Below are 10869 nucleotides of genomic sequence, written 5' to 3' on the forward strand. Positions count from 1 at the left end.
TAGAAATCATTGTCACAATGTTGTATAGTACCTCTATTGTCATCATCATGCTGGTTGACTTCATGAATTCGTTTTATCCAAACTTTAGGGATCGCCTTTTTGAGCTTCGTATACATAAAGTCAACCAATAAAGAATTCGAACCAAGCACATTACAAATATGATCTCGTGTCTTAAAATGTCGATTTTCTGCAATTTTAACAACCAGTACAATACCATTTGTAAACCGACCATTCTTTAAAAAATAAGGTTCTACTATCAAATATTATGTCACTGTTGTACCATAACACCTCATTTCTAACATTTGCGACATGCAAAAAGTCAATATATTTAAGTTCATTCCAGCATGAGAGACAATTAACATAAAACTCAGGTAGATTGTGTTTTTAACATAAAATCATCATATCTTTGCGAGAACAATTCGATTTTAAAACCAATGACAATGGACATATATTTTCAATCCAGAATTTTCAATCCAGAATTTAAACATAAATTTCCATTGTGTATCCTGGTTATTTTCAAAAAACTTCGATAACCATGTTAAATGCAGGGATTGTAACTTGGAATGCAAGTCTATCATACCTAGACCTGCAGTTTCATTGTATTTATCAAGACTGATCTCTTTATCTTGTCTCTTTTTTAACTCCAAAGGAAATTATAAATCAATTTGTTCAAGTTAACAATTAGTTTGTGAGGAATGGGTAATACTGAAGCAACATACACAAATTGAGATATTATAAATGATTTAATTATAACAACTTTACCATGAATGGTTAAATTTCTCATATTCCAGAAATTTAGAATCGATTTAACCTTTTCAAGTTTCACATACCAGCTCAGTCGATCACATTTGTTTTTGTTTCTATTTAAATATATACCTAAATACTTGACTGGATTATCATTCCGTCTTAAATCTTGTATAAACTCTATCGAAGGAAAGACGTACTTTTGGTTGCTGGTCAGATAATTAAGGCCCCTCTGAAGTGTTGGGGGCCCCAAAAATTGGATGGAAAGATTTCACCTAAATTGTATCATGATGTAAAAGAGGATTTCATCAATATTGATGAAAGAATACAACATTTTTTGTGGGGGGGGGGGATCTTTGCAGAAACGTGTCTTAAATGACGTCCTATAATCTAAGTGAAATTTTGCCATCACATTTTGTTGGCAAATTTGTGGCTCCCAACACTTTCAATTAAATTCAAATCATTTATTTCACAATTCCAATATCAATTCAAACACTGTGTAAAAAAAAAGAGTCAATGGGCAATAAAAAACTTTGTAAAACTACGACATTTCAATCAAACGATAAAGGAGATAAAAAACAGAACAAATAGTATGAAGAGGGGCTTTAAAGAATACGAGGGCATTTGAAAAATATAATGACCCCCTCCCCCTTTTGTTGTTGTTGTTGATCTGATCTGCCACTGCATTACCAAGCCCTACAAATAATCATCTTTATTTGTTATTGCTTTATCTGCTTTATTGGCATTAATTAAAACTTTCAATCGTTAGTCATTAACATTCAACTAAAGCGAAATGTTTTCCAAAGGGATTAAAAAGAAGAAGAAAAAAAAACGAAATATGACGCTTGTAAAGGGATAGGAATAACATGTAACTCTATCATTAGTGAAAGAAAAGGCAGTACAAATTGCGTTAATAAATATAACCATATTCTTATTCTCAGATGTTATAATGCATTTGGGTGTTTAAATGAATTGTTATTTCATATAAATCATGTAAAACATGCATCATCATTTTGCGTAACCATAATGGCAAGAAGCAAACAGGTGTTACACCAATATAATCTTTCTTCAATGGGGGACACGGCCACTTCGCCCGCCTTCCTCACGATATGCCTATGCATTATAACACCTACAAATAAGAATCTGTTTAAGACGAAACATTACTTCAAACGCTCAATCATATGGTGGTATATTAGTACCTGTGGACATTTTTCATATTAAATATCTTCAAACACATTTTTTGTTGTTGGGGGGGGGGGGATCTTTGCAGAAATATGTCTTAAATGACGTCCTTTTTCACATTATGATATAATTTAAGTGAAATTTTGCCATCACATTTAGTTGGCGAATTTGTGGCTTCCAACACTTTCAATTCAATTCAAATCATTTATTTCCAAATTCCAACATCAATTCACACAATTTGTAAAAACAAAGAGTCAATGGGCAATACAAAAAATTGTAAAACTATGACATTTCAATCAAACGATTAAGAAGATAACAAATAGATCAAGTATAATACATAATTCATTATGAAGAGGGGCGTTAACGAATACGAGGGCATCTGAGAAATATAATGACCCCCTCCCCCTTTTGCTGTTGTTGTTGATCTGATCTGCCACTGTATTACCAAGCCCTACAAATAATCATCTTTATTTGTTATAGCTTTATCTGTTTTATTGATATTCATTAAAATGTTCAATCGTTAAGTCATTTACGGTGTTAACGTAGTGGAACATTCAACTAAAGCGAAATGTTTTCCAAAGGAATTCAAATTAAAAAACATAACAAAAAACGAAATTTGACACTTGTAAAAGGAAAGGAATAACATGTAACTATATCATTGGTCAAAGAAAAGGCAGTACAACTATATTCTTATTTTAGGTGTTATAATGCATTTGGGTGTTTAAATGAATTGTTATTTCATATAAATCGTGTAAAAATTGCATCATCATTTCGGCAAGATCATAATGGCAAGGAGCCAAAAGGTGTTTAATACACCCATTCAATGTCTTGTTTCGCCTATATTTTTCTTCAATGGGGGACACGGCCACTTCGCCCGCCTTTCGCATGATATGCATTATAACACCTACAAATGAGACGAAACATAACTTCAAGCGCTCAATTTATATGGTGGTATATTTGTACTTGTAGACATGTTTCATATTAAATATCTGTTAATCCTGCAGTAAAATTTGCCGTCGGACATTCTTAAACGGTCCACTGTGCATCAGTGCATCACAATTCAAGTAATATGATTAATTAACTCTTACTATATACATCGACAAAGGTTTAATGTACTAATCATGATATAACATTTGATTTTTTTTAAAATCATTTTCAAAATTACTATTTCAGACTCTTATACATGTATGGCATGCCAGTTACATTTTATTGGAATATTGCATATACGGAGTACGGAATACTTGCATTTCATTTAACTGATTGTAATTTTTTTAGAAGGTGTTCATCCTAACGTATGGCTTTTGTTTTGTTTGTTCATCTTTATTCAAGAAAGTATACATGTAACATAATAATAAAGATGTGACATAAAACCCAGGACAGAGATTTGTATTACATTAAATGCATCTCATGCAGGGTTGAACAATTACAATACACAAAAACAAAACGGAAAAGAGAACATTATAACATCAGTGTTTTAAATGAAAACATTAATAATTCCTAACAAAATAACAAAAACAAAAATAATTATTACTTTCTTAGTTAGCAATGCCTTATAATACATTTACATACCGTTAGACTGGTCTTCGTTTCATTGAATCTATCTGTATTGCCTTTAACATATTTCTATTGGGAAATTATGAATGATAAACATGTAAAATTGTATTGCCTGAAAGCAAACAAACTATTATTTCTTATAACTTTGACTATCATGCAACTTATACTGGCTTTTGCAAAAGCTTTCTCGCATTTTCCCGGGCTATGTCTATACGATTTGTGTTGCTTTTTTATGAAACATTATATATTTACCAACAATCGAACCTACTATATGTGCTGGTGCACTTTGGTTTTCCTTTTTTTGTATGTACATGATCACGTCCAGAGCTGTAACACGAGCCCCACCCTGATTGAGCTTACAGTAGGTGATGACACACTAGAAGGATGGCAGGATTGTGGTTCGATGTTCGACAGTGTGAATAGGGTTACTATGGAGGTACGGAGTACGATCAACTGTGACGTCATCCAGAGGATCCATCTACCAGGAGCAACAGAACTGACCATTCAAACACGTGTGGATGTATGGCGACCGGCTGGTTTCCACGAGGAGCCCACTTCACTACCCAAAGCCCTCCTGATTATCTCCCCTCAGCTTGTCAAGGTGACATTCAGCGATCTTGACATTGGCAACAGTAAGATGGAACTAATCGTGCAAGCTTTCAGATCACCTCACAACCTCAAACATCTGAAGATTATCAGGTGAGACATTGTGTCATTTGTTAAAAGAGCACTTTAATATGTTTCATTTCTTTACCCCCCCTCTCTCTCTCTCTTTCTCTCTCTCTCTCTCTCTCTCTTTCTCTCTCTCTCTCCCTCTCCTTCTCTCTCTCTCTTTCTCTCTCTCTCTCGTTCTCTCTCCCATCCTTTTTCCTATTCATAATACACTCATCCCCCAGAAAAAAAGTGTACACTATTTATATTAAGAATTTTCAAATTAAGTAATTAAATAGTACTTATCTTTTATATCTTAAAATAAACATAAATTATTCCCTTTTAAGATGATTTGCAATTGGTTTTATACCATTCGCCCATGAGTGAGATTATTTATTTAACAATAGTCTATCATGAAAGAAAATCGTAAGATTGGGGCATTTGGCCTTTCAAATGTTGATGAGCATTTCCATCTTGTAGAATCAAATGAAAACAATACGAAAAATCACGAGGAGCACGAAAGGAGAAATGCTGTATTCCGTCTATTTTGATACTGGTAGATTCATACAATGCGGGTCAGATGAGGGCGTGGATGATGTCATAATGGCTTGCAGTAAAGATCAGGCCATGGAGGTGGAGGTGGAGCATGGCTAACCGCGTGGGTAAGTCCTTCAAACTCTTACTTCCGGGCTTGCTTAGTTACTATGTTTAATTGTTTATCTCTGTTTTCATCGAGAATGAAAGGAACTGACATTATGTACCACTCATATACAAATTACCTCAGAAAGAGGCTGAGCCCTCTCTATTCAGCCTCAAAACTTGTCAATAACCTACCGGCAAACATCCGATTCGAAAATAGTCTCGCAACATTCGGACGTCTTATATCCCTCTCTTAAATAATACACCCCTCCATTGTTTCTGTTTATATCTGAGTAATTTTTAATTCATGTTGTTTGTTTTCATCTTATTATGTTGTTATGATAATTTTTGTGATTTATTTTGTATATAATTGTTGTATTCGTTTACTTGTTGTGTTCAATTGCTGTTCACGACCTTGCTGAAAAGCAGCTTCTAGCTGATAGCAGGCTTTTTAACCGTGATTAAATCAAATTCCCCCCAACATACACAAAATAGTCTCATGTCAATTAATCTGTGAAAAATGTAACAAAGAGTTGAAAAATGGCGTGCATGTAAATTAATGTTTCTTTGGAAATGTGTAATCATGAATATTCAAGGTGCCTATTAAATAATTGGCTTAGGTTACTGAATTAGCGAAGTGATAAACTGAAGGTATTTATACTATTTTTCATATTACATGTTGGCTTATTTCTTTAAATTATTCGCACATGTTTGTATTAAGATGTTTTCTACGAATTCATTAACTGATTAACAGATTTTGCCCGTTTTCATGTAGTAAAAGAAAATAAATTCAATTTTAAATTTGTAAAGATGGTTCTGTTTGACGTAAAGCTATGTGATATTCAATCTCTCTTCTTTGCCCTCCGTTTACTGCTCTATATGATTATGTTTTAATGTAGCGATGTTTGTATGTTGATGCACACATTTACACCTCTCTCTCTTTCTCTCTTTCTCTCTTTCTCTCTCTCTTTCTCTCTTTCTTTCTCTCTTTCTCTCTCTCTTTTTCTCTTTCTCTCTCTCTTTCTCTCTCTCCCTTTCTCTCTCTCCCTTTCCCCCTCTCTCTCTACCCATCACTATAGTGATCGTTTTATTAAGTAATCAAAGAGATGGCACCACACTCGATCTGACGAATCAGACGGAGCAAACAATCTTTGCACGCAAACAGGAAAAATGAGCTGAAATGGAAAGTGCCTCAAACACATCATCAACCTTTTTCTTTGGCAATTGTCATGCAATCGATTTATTCATCCTCTGAATCCCGTTGACATTCATATGATTTAGACGGATGTGTAATATATGCTCTACATCGGTATTGCAGCTCTTGTGATTGTGATTTTAAATTCCCTTCAAAATGTTACTCTCAGTGTTCTTGCATTTAATATGATTTACACGCTGAAAATCTCAAACCTTGTAAAAGGGCCGAAATGTTGTAAAATATCATGATTGAAATTGTATTAAAAGTATGATGGAAAAATATTCATTATTAGAAAAATAAATAAGTAATAATTCTTTTCGAATTTGAATTGTGCAACAAGCTGTGCTTTACTCACCACATTTGCTATGTAGAGAATGTATACGATGCAGAATTAGCCCAAAGTATGCTTGCGTCAGCGACTGACGGAGGCATTGACGCACCATAAGAGAGTAATATCGCACCGTAAAGTTAATGCAAATCAAACAGTGCAAACCTCTCTTCGAATTAAGGGTGTTATAGTCCTAACTGAATCACCTAGCTCGGTTAAAGCAAGGAAATGAAACGCAACCTTGTGTGCAACAGGCATTGAAAAAATGATGTCTGTGCCATTAGAATCAATTGTATTTCATGATTTTTTTTTATTACGTTTTATGTAAAAACAGTTAGGTCTCCTCAGAACCAAAAAGGATGCTATAAATAAGAGACTATGAACACGGCAAACATGAGCAAACGAAATTAGTTTGTAGAAATATAATGAAATGTTTAAATACAGAATATAACAGTAATGAAAAATAAAAAAATAAGATGAATATATAAAAAGAACAAAAAGTATAGCACAAACTCACCATATAAACGAACCAACAAAAAGTCAAAACAAACATGATGATCGTTACTTTTTACCCTTTTCTGAGCCAAGTAATCATAATCTATTAGTACCCCATCTCTCTAACACACAATATCGGACAAGGTCATGAAATTTGGTAACTTGCCGGCCTATTGTCTTTTTGCATGATTATTTAAACACAAAATATAGATCGGTTTTCTCCAAATCGAATGTAAACTTAGAAACTATTTTATCATTAATATGTTTATATTGACGATAATTTCAGCACCAGGCCTAATGTGATTTCCTACAAGTGAAATGGTTTTACGGTAAACACTTTGAAGTTGTATCCACAGGTGGGAGATGAAGGAAATGTATAGTCGTGTATCACCCTTCCGAAAAGGCCAAATGAAAACCACTTTTAATTCACAAACAAAATACTGTATATATTTTAATTTGATTTTATTAGTAAATCGCAATCATATACATGAAAATTTTGTTTCACAATACATATATAAAACAAATATATAAACAACAAAATCAAACAGTGGTATAGTTTCTCGAGTAATCGCAAATTAACTATAAACATTGTAGCTTGTATATACAGTGGTAAATAATATCATTTTATCCTATATATGTTGTGTATGAACTGTTGCATGTATCCCATAGAAGGTTTGTTATGATTTATGATTTTTATTTTGAAAAGGAAAACAATCTTGTCTGATATATTTTAGTTGGTAATTTTGTCTGTTGATAATTTGTAAATAACGTAGCCAAATGATATGTGCCCCTACGAAGGAGTATCTTTGCAAAGCAAATTATAAATAACTGACTAACTATAAATTATGGCTGTATAAATGCATACTAATTCTAAATATCCAATCAGCTGTTTTCTACAAGTTCAACTAGTGATTGTACACTATTACATGCAATGCAAGAACATTATTAAGAGTAAATCATGTGGCATTCAGTTTAATATATTTGATATATTTCTGTATTTATGTAACTAATTGTTTATTGTATAGCGCACTGAGACATTACCGCATTTTGCGAAAATATTTCAACGCACAATTTATCACTAGTAATAGTAATAGTAGTAGTAGTAGTAGTTGATTTTGTTGTTATTGTTGTGGTTTTGTTGATGATGTTGTTGTTGTGGCGGTATTACTATGATTATTTGTATTGATTAACATGATATATCGATATCAATTATTCCATTTGGTATTAGCGAAATATTGTTGAAACGCCAAATATTGTTTACTGAAACTTGAGTATTTTGTATACATTGATTAGATTATAAAGAATGGCGTACGTCGTTACTTTACAATGTAGGTCTATTTTGTTGCACGCATGACCAACTAACTATATATATTAGAAACCATTATCTTGAATTTAAACGTGATGAATTATATAATGATGGTTTATATTATTATTGTATTGTAACATTAAGTGAAAAGAATGTTGCCATGTCAATTTGAACGTAAATAATATAATGTGCCTTAAATTTGTCTACTTTATATATCTATCTTTTCGTTTATTGCGTATGTTCCAATGTATATGTAGTTTGGTGTATTTTAATGAGAATGGCTATATTTGTTGTTGTAATTAGTTTTCGGAAAACAATTATTCTGCATTACCATGTACAGCGCAAAGGGATTTGACCGGCAATATAATGTGCTGTATAAATGTATCCTTATTGTTATGTTGATTAATGAAACCTCTACTGATCCGAGAATTATATTATTTTGAACTTTGTATTAGGCAGACGTTCGTCCACATTATTGAAATAAAATTAATTCTGTTTAAAAACTGTTTAATTCAATAAATGTTACTCCAGTCTCTAATTCAGATATATAGGCCTATAACCCCCTTCTCTATATATAGCTATCTCTCTTTCTCTCTCCTCATTGTCGAGTTTTAACAATCAGTTGGATCAGCGCAATTAACGTTCTTTTTTTTTAATTTACGGAATTTCCTTGCTTCTTTTTCCATCATCATCATAAAGGTGTCGTAGTCGAGTGGTTTCATCACTTGACCGGAAATGTAAACATCTTGTGTTCGATGCCCTGTACGACACTCATATCAAGGAGCAAGGCATTTAATCTACATTACTCCTCCCCACCCAGGTGTTTTAAAATAGGTACCCGGTGAGGATGCGATAGTCAATGTGATTGGAATAGCATACTATGTACATTCACGTGAACAGTCGTCGCGCCGACTCGTGTTATATGCTCTGTAGCTCGTGGAATATACCCCTGTATCCCATTGACTGTAGGCCACTGTCTTATTCATTATCCCCATCGATCTTAAATCGATTGTTGTGGTATGCCTACACGTAATCTCTACAAATTTTTGTTTGCATTCCTGATTATTTTAGTTTTAAAACAATTTTGCTCACCACTCTGTTGTTTGTTGTTAGTGGATTTCTTTTCTTTATAAGGTAGACTAACATGAATGTTGTTGGATGCGATCAGGTAAACGACTCAAGTCTGCAAAGTGTAGATCATACCGCTATCTGAAATCCTTCATTCCCTTTTCCATAAGGGCGTGTAACAGCTCACATTGAATAACGATAATAATTGTATAAACATTTACAATTGCAATATTAAATTGCCCATACGTAACCAAACCATCACGTACGTATACCCTGTCTACCTATATAATATTTAAATATCACATTTCATGAATGATGCTCAACAATATTTACTATGTCAGTTTCTCTTTCTTTTCCTTCTTACTTTCCCCTTTCTTTCTTATTACATTATCGTTTTTTAATTGTCTTCTGTTGCACTTTCATTTCAATATACGAATGTGTTAACTAACTTGATAGTGGAAATTCATAATCTTGTTTAATACCTTTTATTTCATGATATTCTCTCTTTCTTTTTACAGCCGTTCCTACTTCTCTGTTCTTTACCTCGCATCAGCTCTCTTTCCCTTTCTCTCCCTATCCTTCTCCTTCTTCTGACTCATTTCCTTCTCTCTCACCTCGATCTGCTGTTCTTCTTTCTCTATCACACCTTTCCCCTTTACTCTTTCTTACTGCTCATGCTATGGGTTATTGTACCTTTTAATGTCTAAGATGTCAACTTCTATGTACATGTATCCCTTATGTATTCCGATTGCTACTGTTTTTGTTGTTTACATATCTATTTTTTTTTACTTGCAAACGAATCCCATGTAACATTTCCATGTTGTTACCTTGGAAAAATGCAAATTGAATCAAATTGAATTGAATGGACACTGCATATATATAAAAGTAGAAATGTGATGTAATTATCAATGTGACAATGTTAAAATGGATGAAGGATTCGATTTCTAGCATTCGTTTTTGCATTCGATTTGTATATAATAATATTTCTTTCATAATATTTACCAAGTACATGTATTGCTAATGAGATAACTGTATGAGTGTTCTCAAGAATTCATTGACTCATATTGTAAGATATTATGTTTTGAGTTTTAATGATACTTCTGTTTTATGTCTCATTTTCTATCGATTATGAGTGTATATGATTCTTTGTACAGTTATCATATCCGAATATGATACTGTGATAGTAATTAGTATGTTCCCTTCAATTGTATGCTGGGAGGGATCATGAATGCAACTACCCTATATTTCTTTTAAATGCTTTCAAGTCTCAAGGGTTGCTCGCATCTAATCTGGGCAATGTTTTCACAATCATAGTAAAGAATATGCGTTGTGTCAAGATTTGGTTTTACTTATTATGACATATTTTGACAGAATGGGCAATTTCCATGTATATGAACAGTACAATAAAATCTTAATCTGAAACAACTCGATGATTATCAAGGTAATCATAATTTAATTCTTTTATTTTCAAAGAGTGTCTTGTATATTGTTTATACGTATGTACATGGAAAGGGGGATTCCGAATGCTGCATTTATCAAAATAGGATTGATCAAATGTATTATCTAATAGTAGAAAGAAATTGCAGATGAGAAAGGTGATGATCATCATCATCATGATTAATATTATTATTATTATTATTACAATATTGATCTATTCAGCATAAAACAAATTCAAGAAAAAAGTGAAAAGCGGAGCAAACCAAATTT

At 32.9% G+C, this 10869-nt stretch overlaps 1 long non-coding RNA gene across 1 annotated transcript; it reads left to right on the forward strand.

Moving 5' to 3' along the window:
- The first annotated feature begins 3503 nt into the window (after window positions 1-3503).
- On the forward strand, window positions 3504-10587 carry LOC115928207. Its single transcript, XR_004065941.1, has 3 exons — window positions 3504-4179; window positions 4692-4793; window positions 5850-10587. It is a non-coding gene; the product is annotated as an uncharacterized LOC115928207 (long non-coding RNA).
- The last annotated feature ends 282 nt before the right edge of the window (window positions 10588-10869 follow it).

The sequence above is a fragment of the Strongylocentrotus purpuratus genome, unplaced genomic scaffold (assembly GCF_000002235.5).
Source record: "Strongylocentrotus purpuratus isolate Spur 01 unplaced genomic scaffold, Spur_5.0 spur5_scaffold_21, whole genome shotgun sequence".
Taxonomy (NCBI): Eukaryota; Metazoa; Echinodermata; class Echinoidea; order Camarodonta; family Strongylocentrotidae; genus Strongylocentrotus; species Strongylocentrotus purpuratus.